This window comes from Thunnus albacares, chromosome 23 (assembly GCF_914725855.1).
Source record: "Thunnus albacares chromosome 23, fThuAlb1.1, whole genome shotgun sequence".
NCBI classification, from domain to species: domain Eukaryota; kingdom Metazoa; phylum Chordata; class Actinopteri; order Scombriformes; family Scombridae; genus Thunnus; species Thunnus albacares.
Window position 1 is genome coordinate 18,090,101 of NC_058128.1, and position 23,478 is coordinate 18,113,578.

Below are 23,478 nucleotides of genomic sequence, written 5' to 3' on the forward strand. Positions count from 1 at the left end.
AAAAAAGATCAGGAATGAGGGAGGGAGAAAGAGCAGGATAGAGAGAAAAGCTGAAATCAAATAAACAGTGGCGTACATCTCTCTTAAGCTGGATTTATCTCTGTATTTTGTCATCATTCTAATTTATTCCCCAACCTGCTTACAATTACTGCCTTTTCAAAACTCATATCGCCGGCTTGTTGTTGTTCTCAGCGAGATTGCGTGGTATCTGCGAATGAATGAGCGGGGGACTTGCATAAGGTGGAAAAGCTCCTAGTGTACTTTTGTAGATTATCCACTTGATACCGATTCATTTTCTCCCTCACTTGTCACAGTTTTGTAAAGGAGGCGATGTAGGACAAACATGCAAATACACACACATTCACACACACACACACACACACACACACACACACACACACAAGCTACTGTAGAGTGTAGAGGAAGGGAGTGGGCTCATCATCTTTAGTTGTGATTACAACACTTGGCAAGCTCTCCCCTGCCTGTTTGCCTGCCTATTGCCTTACAAATGGATTAGTAAGCCCTGTTCCATTTGTGTGTGTAGCTTCTCTGAGATTTAGGCTGACTTACAAATAACACCAATCAGATTTGGGAGCAGCCGTTGTGTAGTCTTTTCCGGAGGAATATTGAGCGATGTGATTTGGGGACAACACTATGGCATTAGTCGTATACACTTAGTTTGGAGAACCTTTCAGAATGTGTGCGGCTGTGTGCGTGTGTGTGTGCGTGTGCGCCTATGTGTTGTTAAGATTTTACGTGTCTCATAATAAGGAAGTCTGACGGCAACGTTTGGAGTCAGTCGGCGGTTAATCCATGGGAGGCCTGCTCGCTCATCCCTAGTTTACATGTACTACAAAAGAGGACATCTCTGATCTGAGGGAGAGACAGACTGGAGTATTTAGAGAGAGAAAGCAAGGTTTCAGAGACAGATGATTCACAGTGCAAGACCCGTTTATTTTACTGTGAAACATGATGAGTGTGTTTTAAGACAAAAGTCAGAAAAAGACAACTCTTAATATACCTCTATGTGTCTTGTATCTCGTGTTTGTTTTCTGTTATTGCTACAAAACACATAAAGGCAGACAAGGAGCAGAGCCTTTGGCTTCATTTAGACTTGTTAAGTGTTTGGTATATATCTGGATAAAACCAGATGAGATTTAATATACTTTTGTTTACAAGAGTGATTACAAATCCGATTGCAATCCGTGTTTTTCCCCCAGCATGAAACTAATGGTCGACCTTATGCTAGAACAGAGGATGGTGTTAATGCAGCGGAATCTGTTTGGCAACTACCAAAAATGCCAGAAGAAGAATAACGCACTTTAATTTTATTTGTTGATTGAACTGATCAGAGATGAGATAAACACTAAAACAGCTCAGTGCACCTTCTGTTTGATGGCATGTGTTGAAACCACTAGAGCTGCCTCCATGAGACTGATGACAGCTATTTCAGTGTAACTTCAGCCGCCTTTATCACAGGGCACAGACTGTGTTGCGGCTATTTCCAAACTGACGTAGTTACAGTTGGGAGGAGTAAAGTTTACGTATATGTCGGATGCATTTAAACCTTTTCTGGCTAGAATGCATCAATCGGATTTCAATCTGTCTTGCCTCTTAGATGCATTTACACTTTGCTTTTTTGATATCTGATAGCTATCACCAAGAGGACACATGAAGTGACATGAGGTGTAATGGGGTCTTTGTGAAGCTTTAAACTGTCCTCTCCAGAAAAGTTACATCATTGGCTGTTTCTTCAAACTATGTTCTGTATGTTTTACCTTTTGTGGCAAAGGTGGAATCAGCTTGACATTGATGTGCTGTTCAGTCACACACAAGCAGCACAGCAAAATTCATTTGGGTTTCCTCTGGAAATAGATGATGCTGTAAGCTTGGTAAGTACAGTGACTACTTAGGTCCCGTTCTCTGTGTCCTCAGTGGTTTGCAATTGGTCAATGGTGCAAATTTGCCTTAAAATACACCAAATGAGTTGAACTCTGCAAAAGCACCTCTCCAAATTTGCTTTGCCTTCAGGAGCAAATTGAATGATGGCTATTAAATTGAAGTTAATTGATTTTGGTCCAAAGTTTGAAGTTTTAAATGCTGGTGTGACTGAGCCCCTATGAGGATGGGGTGGACTATTGTGCGTACAAGGCATGTGATCTTTATAGTGCAGACTGTTGTTTACCTGTGCTCTGCTACCAGCAGTCAACGCCCTAACCCTAACCCTTACCTTTAACCATAAAGGTGATCTTTCCCTAACCGTAACCAGGTAGTTTTACTTGCCTTAACTGAACCATACCTTAACTATAGCGGAGGCTCAAATGAGATGAAACTAGAATGCAATGGACAATCTATTTTGTTGCTTGAGGACTTATTGGAACGATTACAATGTTCAGCTTTTGTAGAGAAGTGAGAGAGGTGTCAGAGAGGTGTTGATTCAGTCCATTATGTCTGGAGGTCTCTGTGTCCTATTGACAATATATGTCTATGAAAATTCTTAGCATTTCATGTACCGTGTGACCCTGAGCAAGAATAAGACGGTATTCAAAAACATATCAGTACAGTATGATTGTAGAGTCCCAGAAGAATGTCCCTTCAAATGAAGTACACTTTTGATTTTTATCTTGGTGTATGGTTTTTGTTTTGTGCTTGGCATTAAGGAGCTGATTCAAGTCAGTCCATAAGGAGATACTAACTGCATTGTGTTGTGCATGTGATTTTAGTCTGAGGTCAGTGTAAAGTGCTTTAAGTGCCTTTCTCTATGGCACCATGACTTGCAACTATCTGGTCACAAACTCTCCTCTATCATTTATAAAACATTATAAAAATGAGAGCACCGATTTCAGTGTAGAGGAACAAGGAGTGTTTTGTATATGGGAAAAGTGAGTGTGTGTGCCCATGTGTGTACACATACTATGTGTTTCTCTCGACCTGAGAGTACAGTTTGTGTGAATAAAGCTCTAAGCTGAGCCTCCATTAAGCTCTTTCAACACAATGCCTTTCTCTCTCAGAAACTCTGTCTGATGGAAATCTGCTTTTGTTGCTGCAGCTCAATGTCCCTGCTATCTCCTGATTGAAGGAGAGAGAAAGGGAGCTCTGAATGGGCCTCTATAGTTTAATGTTCCAGACAGTTCACACACACACATTTGCCAAATCACACACACTCCTTGCTTCTCTACAATGAAATCAATGCTCTCAGTTTTCCTCTCTGTGCACAGCATCTCACAGTGCCACAGGCTTCTTGTGATCAAACACCACATCATGTTCTGCAACTTCTGATACTGATGCTAACACAGTGCTGCTTTTGTACTCTGGTGTTGCCGTTCATTCACACTGTATTCAGGCGCAATAAAGGGTGCTATTTTTGATGGCATTGCTATTATGTTTTCTTTTTTGGATGGAGAATTCATAATCATTTTCTAATGTTTGGCATGCTTTTTGTCTTGCTGTTTTTTTTTTGTGTGTGTGTGTGTGTGTGTGTGTGTGTGTGTGTGTGTGTGTGTGTGTGTGTGTGTTTCTGATCACATCTCACCCCAGCCTGCTGTCAGGTGACATATCTCTACCTAGTATTAGCATTGCCTTCTCAAAATAAACTTTACAAATTGTGATGTCATGTGTTGTGTAATTAATTACTGACAGTCAAATCTGTAATGTAAAACACAAAGTTCAAGAGAACAAGAAGAGTAAACAAGACATGAACATGCTTTTTTTTTGCATCAAGTTAGATTTTCATGTTTGCAGTGACTTCCAGAAATTCCACAAAAATTGTACTATATATATTTTTTTTTTTGCAAACTGTGAAAGCAAGAAGCAAGAAAATCCACATGAAACGCAGCATAATCTGCTCTCATTTAGCTTTACATTGTTTATTGTGTTTTGTGTGTGTCTGTTCGGGCATGTTTATGTGTGTTGAGGTTGTATCGGTTACACAAGTGAACATATGTCTGGAAATATGTCTGGTTTGGTTTGGATAGGAGTGCTGGGCTGCTGCTCCTATAGGGCTACTGTGGGACCAGGAGTGTCCGGGGATAAAGCCTGATTGTTGGGAGGGTAAAGACCACTAACAGAGTGGATGGAGAGGGGAGGGACTGCGGGACTGTCCTGCCAAAGGCTGCACCACACGTACACGCACATGACATGAAGGGACAAAGACATGAACACACCCAAGCACACACACAAGAATTATCTACAGTTGTTATGCATTACTTTCTACAGCAGTTTTGCATTAAAAGCAAAAATAGAACACTACACAAACACTCATACACACACTCACACACACACACACACACACCCAAAGTGCAAAGCACTGTGCTGGCAATGTGCTGGTAGGGAGATCATACGACTGTCGGTAGGTTATGTAATTAGACTGTGAGGACACACGGAGGACAGATGCAGAAAGGGGAGAACAGAAACATTCAGATATACATAGAATCAGTACATTTGGGATCATTTGCAGCGACATTTGTTTTATTAAAGTGACGTGTCCAGGACATTTGTCTCTAATGAATATTTGAAGCTTATGGATACGAGTCTATTGCAGAGCTATTGAATTGGATTGCAGGTGTATGTAATAAAGTGGTTACTTAGTGTACATGCATTTGTTTGGCTAATTCTAACCATCTGTATGCAACCTGCAAAGACACTGTCACACACAACTAATAAAACCTCGAGGACAGCCCTGATGCGCACGCACGCACACACACATTCACAGTAGCGCATACAAAACCACATAGAAGACAGTAACATAGTCAAAATGAAATAAGTTAATGCACAAACACACAGACAGTGACCTGCATTGCTGGTCAACTGAAAGCATCTGACTGGGTGAAATGTGAGTGACTTGATTGGATTATAGACAGGATACAATGGAGACAGAGAGGAAGGTCTTGGCCTGTAACCTCACATTGTTACTGCACCGCCTGTAGGTTACCAGGGTCAAAACCTCCACTTGAGTAGAGACCGCTGCGAGTAAGCAAACATCAATAAATCGCTTGTATGAAAGTACTGTACATACAGCATACTCTGTTTCTAGAATAAAAAATATTGATAAGGTAACTTTTAACAGTATAGCAACAAATGCTCTTCAGTGAATGGCAGCTTTTAAAGGGTCACTTCAACCAAATCACACACGAAAAAACATATTTGCCCATTTACAACTATTGTTACCTAGCCATGCAGATTGCCTATTACACTGTCAACCGTTTTTACAGGGACTATTTCCTCTGTTGAAAGTAGTTCCTACCAAATCTATGGATTATCCTGAGTAATCAAGACATTGTTTGTGGACATACTGCTGTTGTGTCTTTGTTTTTTTCCAATTCTTTGAGCACTACAAATTGAAATCCATTCACCTTGGGATAAAGAGCAGACATCTGCGACACAGCTATCATATAATAATAGCATTGGAGGTATTGGAAAAAAGATGTCTTTTTGTTATTTGAGTTCACTGACCCTATAAAAGGGGTGTAACTTTAAGACTAACTCCGTAAATGAAAGAGCGATATGCAGTACACACAGACAGAAAAGGTGTGTGTATATGTGTGTGTGAGAGTGAGTGTGAGCAGCAGTCGCAGCATCTGTGAGGGTGACAATGTTGAAGTCCAATCTTGTTTTATCAAATTAATAGTGGCCTTCTCAGCACGCTTCCATGCGCGCACACACACACACACACAGTCGCACCACATCTTCACCACTTAATCACGTTACTCACGGCCTGCTGCGACACACAGATACAATAAAGACAAACTCAAACATGCACATACACACCGTTGACACACAGCTCATACACAGACTCCACATAAATATGTAAGATACAGTACATTTTTGATGCAAGGGCGCACATAAGCACATACACTCATATAAACACACTCATTATGAGGTACAGGTCAAAGAGGGAAGATGTCATGGAGAAGACTCTCTTCTCTCCCGAAGTTTCTGTTACAACAGAAAGATTACTCATAGTCTAATATCGACCATTATATAAGCTTATAAATGCATACTGAAATTAAGTTACTTCCCTCTAATTCCCTCATGTGGACAACAACACTGCTGCAGCAATTTAATTTATTTGTTAATTCATTTAAATGGACTTTGGCTGTAATGCTGCATTCTGTAAATGATAATGTTAACAATAATAAAGCGCACTTCATTTTAGTTCACGGGCAAATTAATGCCCTGGAGCACATTTTATGAAATGAAGGCTGGTCTAATATTATACAGACAATGCACCATTGGGTCCAGAGATGTCATCGTGAGCCATAATGTATTGGAACAAATGTGCTTAGCAATTATGCATCTGTGACATCAGGGTATTGTATTGTTTGTTGTATGGACAAGGACACATCTCAGTACCTTGACCCCTTCTCAGTGCTGGCCAATAGCTATTCAAACCAAGGGTTCCTTTTGAATACGCCATCACTACTTTTCTTTGCCAAGTCTAAATCAAACCGGGTAATTAGAATTATATAAACAAGGAAGAATGAGACCTTTTCTGTACCGTCTTTGTGAGACAGAATGGGTAGCTTGCATTTCTGGTGAATGTCAATAGGAACACCAGATACACAGCTGTGAGACCTTGTACAGGACAGACCTTGAAACAAACAAACAAACATGTTACAGAAGCAAACTCACTTGACAAATATCATACTGCCATTATGTTCTGTTCTCTCGGGCTCTCTAAACAAAAATCTGCAGCAGTGTCTTGTCTGCTTAGCCCTCTACACGATGAGGTTTTGGCACCAGCCTGTTCAAATCTCGCCTCATGTGGGCATTTAATACCAGATGACTGGTCCATAGAAAAGCCTTACATTGCTGTTATCAAAGTGGTCACACATTACCTGATCCTATCTGTATCTTGTCTCAAACAAAAAAATGGATAGCCATTCGCGTAGATAAAAAAATCTGCCCAGGAACACAAGATCAATACAGTAAGTGTTGAACACACGGAGGCGGTAGTTGTTCCTCTTCTATTTCTCATGTCCATTCAATACATTGAGTTACAGTGTTTGCTGCGCTCCTCTCAATGTCATTTTTCTCTATTTTATGTGCTGTTGTTGTTGATGTTAAAAGTAACTTCATTCAGTCTCAATTTCTTCCCACAGAGCTGAATCTCTGCTGTGTGGAAAATGTCAGATATCTTGGATGGTTTGACACCGCACAATCCTTACTAAGCCTGATGGAAGCACCTCAATCACACACACTTCTGACATATTCTTTGCAGTCTTTGAAAGAGTCAAGAGTCAAAAGTAGAGCCAGTTTGCAATTACTGATCAGGTCTGAGTTCAGCCGATGTGGCCAGAACATTTTGTTCACGTTAAGGATCACCTTTAAAATCCCCTAGTGTTACCTATTCTTCCCTGCCTTCACCTACTGTAGGTTCAGGGGATCTGATTCAAAACTGTGTCCACACTGTTCACAATACACACTGTAACATTTTATCATGTACATCGCTAATAGGCAAAATTAGAATGTGACTGGTGCAACATGAGTATGCAAACAAAAATACCTAAAATATTATCTTAAAGTCTGTCTTAAAATAATAGTCAGGTTTCCATATGAACACTGATACAGGTTTTTCTTGCTGTAAGCATTCCTCCTGTACATATTGGCTGTTTAAAGATACCTTCCTAATGTACTTTCAGTGTAAGTATATTCCATAATTTATCGAAGGTTCATATGTTTTAGCAGTCTGAGTCAAATTAAGTTAGTTACAGTCTTCTTAGTACAAAACTTCCTCTTTTTGTTACGACCCCTCCACTGCGGTTCAATGGGGAAACACTGTCCAAGCAAACAAAAAGAAAAATTTTGTTCTAAAATAACAGACTTTGAAGAATGATTGCAGCAAACAGAACCTGTTTCAGTGTTCATATGGGCAGCTGACTATTGTTCTCACTTGAAAAATTGTGAATCTGTGCTTTGTTCCATTAAGCTTGATTTATAATTGTACATTAAAGGGTTACAGCGTAGCTATGGAGCTTATGCACCTCAAAAATGTAATTATGGAGGTGTGGCAGACACCACTCAGAGAGAACTGTGATTGGCCGTTTTTCCTGGGATGTTTCTCATGGCGGTGGAGATTGTGGATAGTGAAGACAACGTTGAGGCAGTAACGCACGTCTAGCAAAGACAACTCCACTGCAAACCTTCTGCTCACCGCGATCACCACTCTATAGGAATGAGTGTAAACACAGCATTTGCACGGAAGTAGTCTCCTCTTCGGTAATTAGAGAAGGCAAAATAGAGGTTACCAGTATGTAACTCCAGTCATATAAATAGGTGCGTAGCCCGCCGTCAATCTAGTGTTGCATTGGTGCCATCAATAGATGAAATCTGACCAAAATGTCACCTGTCTAATAGAAATAAAAGTTTTTTTGCTATCAGTTCAAATTTTCCAAAGTAGTTGGAGAAAAAAATGACCCTTCCCAGATTACAATATGTGACATGCCTTTTTGAGTTAATGGTTAACCCCCACACTTCGCCTTTCAATAAAAGTAATTAAAGGCAAGGTTATTAAATTTTACTTGCAAACCAATCATAAGACTAAACCAGAGTAGAGTGGCACTTTAAATGATGCGCTGAGATCTCAGAGATGGTTTTGAAGTTGCAGATTTGACTTTGTGAGCTAATGTGTTAGATTGTATGTGACCTCTGCCAGATGCCAAATTCTGTGGGGGTAACAGCTGTCATGTTCGAACAGACTGAACATGGAACTTTTCCACAACAGAAATCTACAGCTCGAAAGCCAACAATCCCACACTTTAACAGACAGACAAACATTTTACAGAATCAATGTCTGAAAAAAGGGGTTTAGATAATGGCAGAGATGTGGCATTAGGTGATACTGGTTACATCCTGATGGACAGAGAGTTAGTGAAAGATTACAGAAGAAGAGAAAGGCCAATGTGACACACTCATGCTTGTTTTTTTCTCCATTCTCTCTCTCTGCTTCCACCTTTCTCTCTCTCTCTCTCTCTCTCTCTCTCTCTCTCTCTCTCTCTCTCTCTCTCTCTCTCTGACAGTTGCTGTACCATTAACACCGCCTCCACAATTAGTGTCTTCTCACCGGCTACACACACACACACACACACACACACACACACACACACACACACACGGTGACACCCCAGGGCCCTGCACAACCCAAACAGCATAATTAGACATCCCCTAAACAAAGCACACACTCTGTAATTACTCTGTAATGTTACATAGCACAGGGGACTCAACAAAAGCCATTTTCCCTGGATCAACCAGTGGCACACACACACACACACACACACACACACACACACAATATATTCTTGTCCCGTGTGTCTGTGACTGTGTACATTTCTATTGATTTCACCAGACAGAGAATTCCCACTGGCTGTTGTCTGTCTTGTGAGTGTGAGTGTTTGCGTGTGTATGCATGTGTGTGTGTGTGTGTGTGTGTGTGTGTGAAGCTCTTATAGTACTGCATCTGTAGGTATGTGCGTGGTTACTTACATAAATATATATCGTGCATCTGTGTGTCACTGAACTTGACAACACATAAAAAGGCAGAGCAATTGAATCCCTTCATCTTCTGTTGCTCAGTCCAGGGGAAGCAACCATGCTTAGCACAGAAGGAGTGCTCACACACACACACACACACACACACATCCAAATACACTCCTCTTTCCTCTCTCTTTCTGTCTCGTTGCTTCCTAGTCTCCAGTATGGGACATGACTAATTTCTCCAGACAGAGCGACAGCACAAACACAGGCCCGAACACTTGTGCTGATACCATTCTTGACAGGACTCCCCTCAGCTCCAACAATCTACCACCACCATCCCCCCAATCTGACCTCCTCAACACAACAGCCCCCCCAATCACACACACACACACACCCTGGTCCTCCTCCCACCCTCTCCTCCCCTTTTTCTGCCTCTGTGCCCCCAAGTCAATGCTGATATTGCTCTAAGTCCAGCGGCAGTAAATTAAATCTCTGTGCCAAGCCAAGTAGTGTGAAATCACATTAGATCTTAATCAGGGACTATTGTGTTCGCCTTGTTGGATGTTTTTATTTCTCGTATTATGGGTGTTATCTTTTGTTGTGTACAGTTTTATTTCACAATGAGTGTGCCATCACAGGGAGAAGACCTGTAAGTTACCGTAAGTTCTGATGTGGAGTTCAACAGATTGCAAACACAAATCAGCCCTCCTTCAAAAGTAGGGACTTGTATTTGTCAGTCACAGTCCCAAACACATTATTATCTATGCAGGGTTTCCCTCAGGAAATTGGTTTGCAAATGTAGTAAGCTTTAACATTAAACTCAAACTTCAACACAATGCTCTACGTGCTGTGCAAGATCAGCTGGCGATTTCTAAACTTCAAACTAACTTTGCCCTGGTGTTTGACCAGCAGCACTGCTTGCAATCTTCTGCAAACATTGTGACATGTCACAGTAGGAAAAGCACATGTGTGAATAATAAAAATTAACGATGGCCGAATTCCATTTAGCTGCTTCAGTTTCAGGATATTGTGCATGCTGGCTCACTGTCATGGCCTACTGGGACGCTTGAATAGAACTGTGCTTTAATTATATTTTTATTTCACTCAGTTCCCCTTAACTTGCCTTTCACTTCTACTTCCATAAGTTTCTTTCCTGTTTTTCTCACAATCCCTTTTGCCAAATGCCAAAAAACATTCCTATACTTCTGATGCCAGCAGCACGCCCTCAAGAGAGATTTACAGCCACTTGTTATCACGTGACTAAATTAGTTCATGTGACACATTTGCCGAATGAGAACCGTGAGATTCGGTTCAAAGCTTTGATTGCTCGTAAGTGGACCTTTGTGCTTAGATTATCTCCATCAAATTTCCATACTTGTTGAGGAGTTGTCTGTAAATGGGTAGAGAAATAGCAAAAGTAGTGGTGGAATCATTTCAAAAGGAGTTTTGCCCTTTCACAAGGCTGTTTTTGATAGTCTCTACAATACAGAAAGTGAAGTGTTTTTCTTCGATTGCCAGAAAGCAACACCAAAACCAGATGTTTAGAATTTCTGCTTCTGTGACAAATTTTTCAGCCATCAAACTTTCATGTACCCCCGTCTTACGTCCAGCAGTCTCAATTCTGTCTCTGGGAAATTACATTTATATAATACTAATTTGTTTTCCCAGTTACATTGTGACGGCACATAATCATTGCCTGGATTATGTTAACAGGCAATTGTTGAATGAGGGACATGCTTTATTTATGTAACGCACACAAGTTCAGGGGTGGATATGAGCATGCAAAGTGCAGGACCTGAGTCCAGTGTGTGATTGGGTTCAGACAACAGAACTTTGCTGCTACAAGTAAACAAATGAAATATGTTGTAAGAGACAGTGATGGAAGAAGTACTTCTTTACTTAAGTAAAAGTACCAATACAGTAATGTAAAAATAATCCATTATAAGTAAAATTCCTGCATTAAAAATCCTACTTAAGGAAAAGCACATAAGTATTAGCAACAAAATGTACTTAAAGTACTCAAGTTAAAGTACTAATTTTGTCCTTCTGACTGATATTATTATATATGACATCATTAGATTAATACTGAATCGTCAGTGTTTCAGCAGCATGTTACTATTCTAGCTGCTGGAGCCAGTTTCAACTACTTTATGTACAGTTAGCTAGTTCAGTCCAGTGGTTCCCAGCCTGGTTGTTGGGCCCCTCCAAAAGGTCATCAGATAAATCTGAGGGGTCGTGAGATGATTAATGGGAGAGGAAAGAAGAAAAAACAAAGTTCTGATACACGAATCTGTTTTTAGTTTTTGGACTTTTTCTCTAATCTTTTATTTTTGGGGATGTAATGGATAATTTGAAAATTTATTGGAATGAAACCATGCGAGAAGTTTAGAGGGAAAAATCACTATTTGGTGGAGCTGTTAACAACTCATAGACATCTGAAATGTGACCCTGACTACACACTGCTTTTTGTAAGACGTCTAAAGCCAAAAAAGTTGGAAACCACTGGTTTCATCTTTAACAATGTGTTGTATTTTAAAAACTTGTTATATTATCCATTGTGTCACATCTTCATCTGAAAAGTAACTAAAGCTGTCAAATGAATGTAGTGGAGTAGAAAGTACAATATTTCCCTCTGAAATGTAGTGGAGTGGAAGTATAAAGTAGCATCAAATGGAAATACTCAATACTAAAGTACAAGTAGTTAAGTACAGTACTAAAGTAAATGTACTTTGTCACTTTCCACCACTGGTCAGAGACCATTTTACTGATATGTACAGGATTAACATTTTTGAAGTGGGAGTCATCCGATATTTAAGAACTAGACAACCACATGTTCACAACATCAGATATTCTTTTTGTACAGGGAGTCCACCACTGTAACTCCGGCTCCTGTAGAGAGTGTTGCATTATGGGTTGTTGCTAAATTTAATGTTGCTAGACTGGCGGGTGTCTTCAAGTCTGTTTATAGTGAGTCTGTATAGTTATTTTCTGTTACTGAGTTAGTCAGCCCTAAAAGTGTTTGGTTTGTCTTTACTTCATAAACAGTGACAGTGTGTTGTATCTTCAAAAGGTACTTTTCCAAAAACGGGTGTAGGAAAAGGGGAGTTATCTTATAATCAAAATTTGAGATATGTATAACATAAGTATAAGGAAGGTATGTTGACAATTATTTACCCTGCACGAGTGTCCTTGAGCAAGCCACTGCGGCTCTATAAGCTGCTGGTGTTTTTGGCTGATTTGATTCTCTGCTTTCCATGTTTCCAAATGGAAAGCACTGCAAAATCAATAAGGTGACATCATATTTCATCACTGCTATTTGTCTTTTGAAATTCGGGTTGATTGCTGAGTAATTTCACTTAAGATAACAAGAGTCCATGAAGGATGAGTGTGGCAGCATGGATGGTCAGCATGTGATTAGATCCATGAATGAGCTAAACCTCACTTTACAACAAATAAAACTGAACCCTCTCCCTCTAATGATGTCTGTTAGAATCAAAGACCTTCTCTTTTTCGTAATCTCATTACAAGCTAATTAACACAACTTAACAGGTCCATCACCAAGTTAACAATCTTAGTTGTTACTCAACTAGTCCAACAAAGAAAAATTGAATCCAGTATAATTTGGTTCATATTAACCATCAGGTTATCCAGCCGTCTCCACTGTCATCTTATTGTGTTATGGTCCTGCAGTCCTGTCATCCTATTTTCAATGTCAATATAAAAAAAATCCATGTAATTTCACTTTTGCCATTTTGTAGCTTTTAAGTCAAATGACAGTTGACAATGACCCACTACTTAAACAACAGTTTAATGGGCTTGTGTTGGAGAGATATTTTAAAGCTGTTTTCAACAAGAAAATGAGCGTGATCTTTAATTTCGTGAAAGCTTTTGTCCTCTGTTTGGACATCTGACATTTTCCAACCAGCCGTTTAAAACACAGTTCCTACTGCACAACCTGCTAGAAATCCTCTTTAAGAATGCAATAAAAATTGTCTCACAAAATTCTGTGTAACCAGAATATTGATTCTTCCATTCTACATTTTTTCCATCTCCCGCTGGAGGCCACAAGGCTTTAGGTAACACAACTGAAGCAAAAACATATCCTGGAAACAATGGTATAAACATACATCAACGTTTAATGCATAGCTGACCCAAGGAAGACCTCCCGTATGACCTTCAGAAAAACATTGTTTATGCACACAATCAGGCAGTGCAGCATTCAGAGTATTCATGCAGTGGCTCCAGTAATAATGAAGAAATCTCTGACCCTCACCCTAGAGCCTTGACTGTATATTGATGGTCACACTGAAGCATAGCTCTTTAAAAAGCACATGTATACATTCTGTTATGTTCTTAATTGAATGTTCAGATACATACACAATATCAAGGCCTGGAACAATGTCCTTAACTACAACTACATTCAACAAAATGATTGAGAATGTAGTTGTCCTTATTGCTTATTCAAAAGAGTGAACAAAAGAAATAGCTGTGATGAATATCACAGATTTTTTATATGATTGGACATTCATATATAAACTAGGACTGAGAAGTATGAGGAGTCTCAGAGGAATGTATGAAGCACACAAAAAACCCTGAACTGAGATACAGCTAAGGTCCAATGGTTCTTTATGATGATGAAAAACAATGTTATAAATTGCAACATTTTGGCTAGTCAGCCTAAAGTGAAAAAAAAACAGGATAAAAATGTTTAAAAAATAGACGAGAAGAAAAAAATTGTTGTTTAGAATGAAAAGGTCACTCACTGCGTAAACATTTTTCATGAGTTGGGATTGAACTCAGGTCACTAGAGCTGAAAGAAAAATCTATACGCCTGTCCAACACCCTGACCCCCAAGCATTCACTTTCCCATACGCTACCTCAATGTCACACTGCTGCCGGTTCTATTTGTGTCTCTTGCACATACAGTTCATGCGGTCTTGATGGAGAAACACGTAAGATGGGAACATAAGTGTGATTTTGCCTCTATAAATTCATTAAAGCTTATCTTACACACTGACTTCCTTTTATATGTGGTCACAGCATGCTTGTCTATTTGCTTGTATGAGTGTGCCCTTGTCTGTGTGTGTGTGTCACTGTGCCCGCCTGTATTTGCACATTTGTGGTTGTGTCTGAAACAGTAGCTGCTGTGCATCTTTTGTCAACAAACTTCCCCATTTTCTGTCGCATTAAGGATGCCTGTCAGTTGGCCACATTTCACACATCTCATCTTCTTACTATGGGAAATGACATACTGCCACAGTTAAGTTATCCTTTATTGTACAATATTACAGTTTTACAGTAATCTGACTGTGAAAAGTGAGAAATAACTAATCCATAGTTAATGTGAAAAAGAAACATGGTGGAATGAGATATATACACTTACAGATGCTCTTGGTTTGAAGTTTGAAGGCAGATTGCGTCCCCATCTGATGATGACTGAGCCGAGTAAAGTCAGAGGAATAATCTACATCTTCAGCCAAAGAGACATCTCTCTTCTGCAACATGTTAACATGTGCATGTAATTGCAAATTGTCCGTTCTTACCAATCTTCCCCCAGTGTCACGACCCAAAACACTGTGGCACATGCTGTGATACAGTAGGGATTGTTCAGCTTTTATAATGTTGTTCCCCGAAACAAAAGTGTTTTTTAAATTTAATTGTGGATCATTACAAGGATCATCCTTATGCCACAATATGAAGATTAAACAGGTAACTATTTTGATTGTGATAACATATGAAATCACCTAATATAATGCATTGAAAATACAGTGAACAACAGATCTCCAACATGTCCAGAAAAGTGATTTCAGCTTTTAAAAAGTCATCATCTGCTCCTGGCAGCATGTCTGAGCTTCTGTAGTCAAAATGCTTTTCCAACACAACTGGCTTCTCTGAATAGGACAAATCTCCTTGAACCTTCCTCTCACTTCCTGCTAGTGTGCTAACCTTTAAATGTTATTTGTTGCACTGCTTGTGTGGCGTAAATTACTCCAGGTGAGAACATCAGCTAAATACTAACTTGTAAACTGAAAATGAGTGAAAATGATTACATTTATATTGCTTGGCTTCTCGTTTGCCAGAGTAAAATCCAAGGCAGACTGAAGGAGAGAGAGTGACAGACTTGTTGGAAGGAGGGGGAAAGCCTCTTTTACAGCCCTCTACTCTGACATGGCTTACCTAACATGCTTTGGCTGATCACATTGCAGCAGAAAAGCACATGAAAACACAACAGTTAGGGCTATGCATGGTTGAGAGCGGTGAGCCAGCCTTGATATACAGACACACACAAACCAACAACACAGTATAAAGGCATTTGCACACGTATGTGAGCGAAGGCCTGTTGACAAGTTGTGTGTTTATGTTTCTGTCAGTATGGAGACCATACATTTGCGCACTTCAGACAATGCTGCTGTGACATTCTTCTGCTCCTTTCCTGGATGTCTGTCTCCCGTTTCTCTCAACCTTCTCTGCCTTCCCGTTTTTGTTTCCTCCTGTTTTTCCTCACTCTTCTTCCCTTTCTCTTAGAAACAAGGGACACTCCATCAGTTTCCATAGTTCTCTCTCTCCCCACCAATGCCATCTGAGCCAAGAACCACAAACAGACAAAAGGACAAAAAAAAAAAGTGAAATTATTGATTTGATGTCAGCATCAATTAGAGGGAGGCGAGGAGCAGCACAGAGAGAGAGAGAGAGAGAGAGAGAGAGAGAGAGAGAGAGAGAGAGGAGGAGGAGAAAGACTAAGAGTGAGCTGTTGGCGTCAAACAGGTCAAACTACAGTAATGGAGAAGACAAAGTGGAAAAAAATACAAATGTAGAGTGATGGAGAAAAATCTGAAAAGGCTAAAAAATATTCAGTTTACATGGATGTTATATGCTTGTAGGGCCATAGGTGTGTGTATGTGTGCAAGTGTGTGTCCACGTTTTGCTGTGTGAACGAGCTTGTCACTGCTAGCGGCGATGAAAACATCATTTCTGTCCCAATGCACGGTGGAATCTATTTCACTTCTGTGGGTGTCCTTGTTGTTCCCAAAATCTCAAAGAAAAAACAGGAAACATTTTCAAATTCAGATTCTTTAAAATACCGTTTGCTCAAATTAGCTGTTGTGCAGAGTAATTCAAAAGTGTTGTATTATTTGACCTCAAGCCTCAGTAACTGAGGACATTATTTACCGCTAGTTTTGTCAATATAACTTTAAGCTTTCATTGGTTTGGAATCAACAGTGACGTCCTTTGTTAGAAGAAGAAATACATCTCAGTGGACAACATGTACGCCGAACAGAAAAACCTCAGATGGTCCAGGTAGAGAAAAGAAAAATCTTTTGAAACCTCTGAATCTAGTAGACATTATAATCCCGCTTGTGTTGCTCAAGGACACTTCAGCAGGACACATTTGCACCCAAACCAGGGCGAGCTGTATGCAAGCATGTCATGCATGTACAATGAAAGGTCTACCTGAAGATATTGTGAGTGACAGATATTGAGGAGAGGAGACACTGTATTGATCTCTTCCATGACAGTCAGGTGGTAGAGGAGAGGGGAAGAAAGAGGAGTATGGATGAATAACTAATCTGTGCTTCCATCAGAATCCTCTAGATTTACTCCTCAAGCCAAAGACTGCTATACCTTAAAGGTTCACCTCACCCAAATTACAATAAAACATGTTCCTCACTTAACTCACAAATATTTTTGTTTGTGGTGCTCACAGTATTACAACATTATATTGACACAATTAAACAGCTAAAATGAGGAACCCAAAAATTTCCGGAAGCTATTGATATCATGGGAGAAGGGCGTAGTTATTGGATTTGCTGCTAGGTAGCGTACGCCTACAGCTTGGTGGAACTAAAATTGGGACTGAAAGGGAGAATATTTGCCACCGTGGAAGAAATCCAGAAAGAATTGCAGGAGGTTCTGATCATGTTGACAAAAGATGACTACAGGAAATGTTTCCAGGAATGGGAGAAGCGCTCGTGTATCCCCTCTCAAGGAGAGTTCTTAGAAAGGGGATTTGAAAGGTTCACTGAAAGATTTACAATGACATTTTTTTAAACAATCGCAGGAATTTTTGGGTCCCTCCTCACAAATCTCTTTTCAGAGACAAGGTCCTCATTACTCTGGGTAATCAACAGAACACGTAGTTATCAAAAGAAATATTTGAATGAATGAATAGAAGAAGACTCAGTGATAGATATCTCAGACCTTGCCCAAATAAAAGTGGATTGAAAGCGTTAGAGGTCATTCTTAAATGTGGGCCCTAACTCTTTCTAAACCCAGAAGAAAGAAGAAAAAAGCCATACATCTGGCCATGTATACACGTTCTACATTCAGTGCAAACGGGTGGTATAATATGTACAGGGTTAGTGGAGCAAAGGGAGGGGCCAAGAGAGGAGGTGGGTGGTGGTTTGAGACTTCATGTTTACCATCTTACTTCAGACAAGATACAACCAGTGGAGTGATAAGTGTGTGTGTTTATGCGTGTGTTTGCATTTGTGCACATGTGTAGGAGATGGGAGGGCATGGTGAGGATGCTGTTATTTTTCAGAGGACATAATGTCTCATTGCACATCACACATACCCACACACACTCACACACACACACACACACACACACACACACACAGAGAAACGCATACAGTCAGACAAACACACACGCCGCGTGTCACTGCGCATTACTGTTGCTTTCTGTGGGCGCTGCGTCCAGACAATGACAGGCAGGCAGGAGCCACAGCATAATGAGAGAGAGCAGGGGCCTTCGCTTACACACACACACACGCACACACGCACACTTCCACGCACACACACATGAACACAGAGGGCAGTCGGCTTCACTCCGTCCCCTAGCCTCTCAATTACCCAGCAGGCTTTTAGTGCCACTCCGCTCCACTACAGCAAATTACCCAGGGCCCTGTCTCACTTAGAGACCTGTGACTGTGTGTGTGTGTGTGTGTGTGTGTGTGTGTGTGTGTGTGTGTGTGTGTGTGTGTGTGTGTGTGTGTGTGTGTGTGTGTGTGTGTTGGTGGGTGTGGGTGCTTGACAGAGATAGAGCAAGAGAGAGGCCGTGTGTGTGTGTGTTGTGCTAAAGCGAGTGGCTCTGAAACAGTGGCTGGAGCCCAGCAGAGGCACGTGAAAAGCTAATAAAAGTGTTTGAATGCAACTGCCATTAGGCTAATACCTCTCCACAAGTATTACACACACTCACACACACACACGCAGGCACGCACACAGTATGAGAGAGGAGAGAAGAGGCGACAGGGTCAGCTGTGGTGCCCTCTCTTAGATCGAATGTAGCTCTCCGGCTGGCTGAGAGTGGTGGCTTTTATTGAATGAGATATTAAAGACTTGTTAGCTGAAGAATACGGATACAAATGGCTACTGATGGCTGTTTAATTGCATCACAATTTGATACAACAAAATCTACACCCCTCTCCCGGTCAAGATAAGCACATTTTCAGGTTTTCTGGAGTAGAAATATTCACAAGAAGCTGTTATCTTAAGTGTCATAAAGAGCTGTGTAACAATAATAACACAACATCCTACATCCAACGTCCGAGACAAACCATAGACATGATTTTAAAACTTCATATTGCATGATATCTCTGTTTCACTGACCATAACTCCCATCTTGCTGTGAAGAAGGTTGAGATAGCAACATTGCATCACACAGACGATGATGAATGCCAATCACTTGCTAGCCAGTGTTATTGATCCATCAAACCACTGACATTTGGCTCACAAGGTAATTTGAGGGCAGCAACAATTTCTCCCCAACTCCTCACTCTTCACAGGCCTTAGTTTGCTTGCAAGTTCTTGGTTTCCTGCAGTGTTTCGTAGTAGAGGCCTTGTCTGAAATAAAGATCGGCTGTGCTAATGTCAGAAGAACTTTGCATTTTTATGAAATATAATATTAGGATTATAAATCTTCAGGGGAAATGAGCAGTGGCACCACCATCACACAACAAATGCCAAGTGTTTATTTAAGTATTAAACGAGTGAGGTCATTGTTTAAACCGTCATAACTAGATGAGATGCATTGGGGTCTGTCGGATTCAGCTCAGCAGGTGATTAAACGATTGCATTGTACTGTGTGCCCCACATGGGGCAATATTAGGAAAGAAAGAAAACCTTCTGGATTTTTACAAGTAGGACACAGTTAGACACAATACCCAAAGGGAAACCCTGGAGCTCTAAAATATTTCTGTCTTTACTGTAGTTAGTGTCAGTGGTCTAAGCTGTTTAACTGTGTGATATTGGCATTGGTTTGCTGCAGTCATTGGCATGAGGCCAGCAGCCAAGTGCTGGTCTGCAGCACTCGACCTTCTGTGAATTTATGAATTCATAAAACTAATTGTGCTAAGCTGAGAGTATTTATTTCCCATCTCTTTTTCCACACTGTCACATTTGTGAAGGTGAATTTGAGCCATTTGCTACATTTGGCCGTGACCTGGTGTGTCATTATGGAAATAATTAAGTTTTTATTTTCAGTTTTTTAACAGTTGCTCTTGGCGTTTTAGGTGTGACTTTTGTATTGTCAAGATGTTGGTCTTCACAGTAGTTACTGTCGTTTGTTGTCTTTAATGCTAGCTGCTGAGTTAGAGATCAGAGTTGTGGAGAAATAAAGGAAATAATTCACAAAGACATTTTGCTCTGATATACACACATGCTTGGACACACAGGTTTCTCCAGAATGAAACCAAATTTCACTTAACTTGAGTGCGACGCTACATGACATCAAATAAAAGCCACCTACAGCACGTATCTAACTGGGCAGATTGGTATCACATTGACTAAACTGCCAGGAAGACTTGAACTGTGCCGGAATAAGATGAAGATAACTTAAATTGGTTGGGGTGAGTCAGAAAAAAACAGGCACAAAGTGTGTTTGTGTCTGTAAGTCATTGTGAGTATACACTTTTTAGTTGCCTTGTTAGCTGTGTTACTGTGTGTGTGTGTGTGTGTGTGTCCAAATTACACCCAACCAAATGTGTGTTTATGTGTATGTGTATGTACATGTATCAGTGCCTGTGCTGTACATGCATTTACAGGACATGTGTAATAAGAGCTCTGTTAATTAACCGACAGCTCTGCCCTTGTGCTGTGGAGAGAGACAGAGAGAGAGGCCAAGAGAGAAACAGACCGGGAAAGAGAGAGAGAGAGGATCAAAGCAGGGGTCTTTGGCCAGGGGGCTCCCTCTGTGCTTAGATGAAATGCGGCGGCTGCAAACTTTAAAGACTTCCTGCCATTAGCCTGGACCTTGTCCCCTCGCAGGCCTGGACCTCCCCCTGTTTCTCCCCCACAAAACAATGACATAGAAAGAGAGAGAATGAGAGGGATGAAGAGAGAAAGTACAATGATCATAATGACTGTTATACAAGTGGACTGCTATTACTTAAACTTATTTCTTAAACTTCAGTGATAATAAATGAAGTGTCTGATTAAAAACACAGTATATGTGACCACAGTGATTTAACCAGCCATGAGTTAATAAGCTATATCAGTGCTACTCCCCACCAGATGTTGGGCGTGATGGAAAATTTTGTTATCTGCTGATCCAAAGAGGGAGAAGAAGAAGAAGAGCCATTTTCCAATTGTTAGGCATGACCTGGGGAGCATGGACACTCGGCAGTATCACACATAAAACGCATTTTCTGATTTAGCCTGCTCAGTGTTGACGATGTCTGACGTGACATAAATAATGGATGTGCATTTTTATAAACTTCAACCGTATGTGAGTTTGCATTTGCATTCTTGCATAATCTGAGCTCATAGTTGAGTGTGTTTGTGTTTGAATTCTTGGGCCCCCTCTGAGCAGCACCTCCACCTGGGCTGCATTAGAGAGAGGAAGTGTCTTTACTGTCCTTTCACCAGGGCATGCACACACTCACACACTTTAAACTACGTGAACACACACACACACACACACACACACACACACACCTGACAGAGCCAGGGGCGCGATCTGACCATCTCTCTGGGCGGCGGTGAGCAGAGGAAGCTCACCAAGGGCTAACGAGGGAGGATCAAAGAGCGCATTTCCATGCCTCCCCTCTTCCTCTCGCTCTGTCTCTCTCTGTCTCCATTCCTCTCTCTGCCGCTCACAAGCAATAAGAGGCCCGCCGGCCGCCTGTCCTTGTGCTTGTTAGGCGGTGACAATAGGACGTGCCCTGAGCCAAAGGAAATGAATTATTTACCCCGCTCCCTCTTGTACTCTTGAAGAAAGAAAAAAAAATCCCTTTTCTTGTTTTTCCATTGAACTCACGGCCCTTGTATTACACACACGCCTTGTTCTGCGGCCTTAGATGTTAAACGCTTGGAATAATTCTGTTCTCCGCTGTCGGCAAAGATATCCGTCCCCAGCTCGCCTGCACAGCACACACACGAACCAATACACACACAAAAGGGAAAGGGATGCATACTTGAAGAGATATGTACATGCATTGTGTGCAGACAAGGCTAAAACTCTCATTCTCGTCTTCACACACTTTAACCTCAGTGTAGTTCAGGGCAAACACACCGAGGGTGATATAGTGAAGGTTGGAGGGTAGGTGTTGTGGTCGGTGTGTGTTCGTGTGTATGTGTGGGTAGGAAGCTGCTCCTGACAAGCATACGCTTGCTAATTAATCTGATTATAAAGAGACAATTAAATCCACAATGAGACTTCATATCCCATGACCCCCGGCAGTGCGACAAGACCCTCACTAGCTAATGCTGCCCTCATCTGAGAGCTGACAGGAGCTGACATAGGCTGACATGAGTGCATCCGTACAGTGTGTGTGTGTGTGTGTGTGTGTGTGTGTGTGTGTACTTGAAGCTACTTTCTGCACAGTACAATATGCCCTTGGTGAAGTGGCCTCCATAATTATTTCACTTATTCCCACACGTCCTCTCTTTCTCTCCTCCTCTCTCCCTTCCCCAATCACACTTCTCCTCATCATAATTCTTCATCACACCCCTTCCTCCTCCTCCTCCTCCTCTTCTTCCTCTCCTCTCTTTTCTCATCTGTCCGCCCCTCCTTATTTTCTGTCTCCGCTTATCTTTCTTCTTCCCCTGTCCTCAGTTGAAGCCCTGCCTCTGTTCTTAGGGGCCGTAATGACTGTCTTTGAAACAAGGGGGAGTAATGGTCACCTTGATAATGATGATGGTCGTGTTGGTGAAGCGGCGAGAGTGCAGGGGGGCGGAGCGTAGCCTGTCAGCGTAGGCTCACCTCGCTTGCTCTCCTGTCCGAATGTCAGAGTGTGAGCGGAAACTAGTGAACAGTATAACCGGAGATTGTTCTTTTCTTTTCTTTTTTTTTCCCTTTTCTGTTCTTTCTTTCTCCATTTCCCCCGTTAGATCAATACTCAAAGACTGGGGGCCGACACAATGTGCTGCGGGCTACACTGGGGCCTGTGTGGGCCCCAGACAATCCATCTCTATACACTTCTACTGGTGGGGGACATGAAAGCGCCTTCATTAGCCGCGCCAAAAGACTCATATATTTCTCACAGGGCATAAAAGGCCATTGTAAAAACGCCCTCTGTTCCCTTTCAAACATAAAACGTGTCAGACGGCACAAAAGGATTCCAGTCGTCACAGAGAGCGAGGATCATTACCGAACAAGTCAGCAGAGGAGAGAGAAGCAGGCCGTGCAAAGTGAGGGGACCAACGACAGGAAATCATGATTAGAGGAATACATTGAAGGGAGTGGGGTAAGAGTTTTGATGAGTAACCGGGAAGAGGAGGCTACATGCAAAACAGAGAAGAGATGGATGAAGGGAGAGAAGTGGCCATGAGGAGAGGAAGGTGATCTATCCAAACAAAGGAATATTGCAGGCAGTCCTTTATGCTTCAGGCGGCTCTGTCTTTTTCTCTCTGACTTTCTGTATGTACAAACCTTGAGTTAGGGGAGCATCTGCTCTAAAAGCTCCTTTCTGGAGTCCTTGGACAGATAATGACTGCACTGCTAGTCTATTATCAAGCACACAGGCCTTGCACGCTGTTGTTCCAGCCTCTCCCAGAGTCTCCACAATA

General features: G+C 41.3%; 2 long non-coding RNA genes across 5 annotated transcripts in view; one reads left to right on the forward strand and one right to left on the reverse strand.

Annotated features, from left to right (window-relative positions):
* Positions 1-23,478, forward strand: part of LOC122975619 — a 292,897-nt gene that overhangs the window by 225,945 nt on the left and 43,474 nt on the right. The gene's annotated exons all lie outside the window — the stretch shown is intronic.
* The window catches only part of LOC122975618, a 98,213-nt gene that overhangs the window by 23,513 nt on the left and 51,222 nt on the right, over positions 1-23,478 (reverse strand). The gene's annotated exons all lie outside the window — the stretch shown is intronic.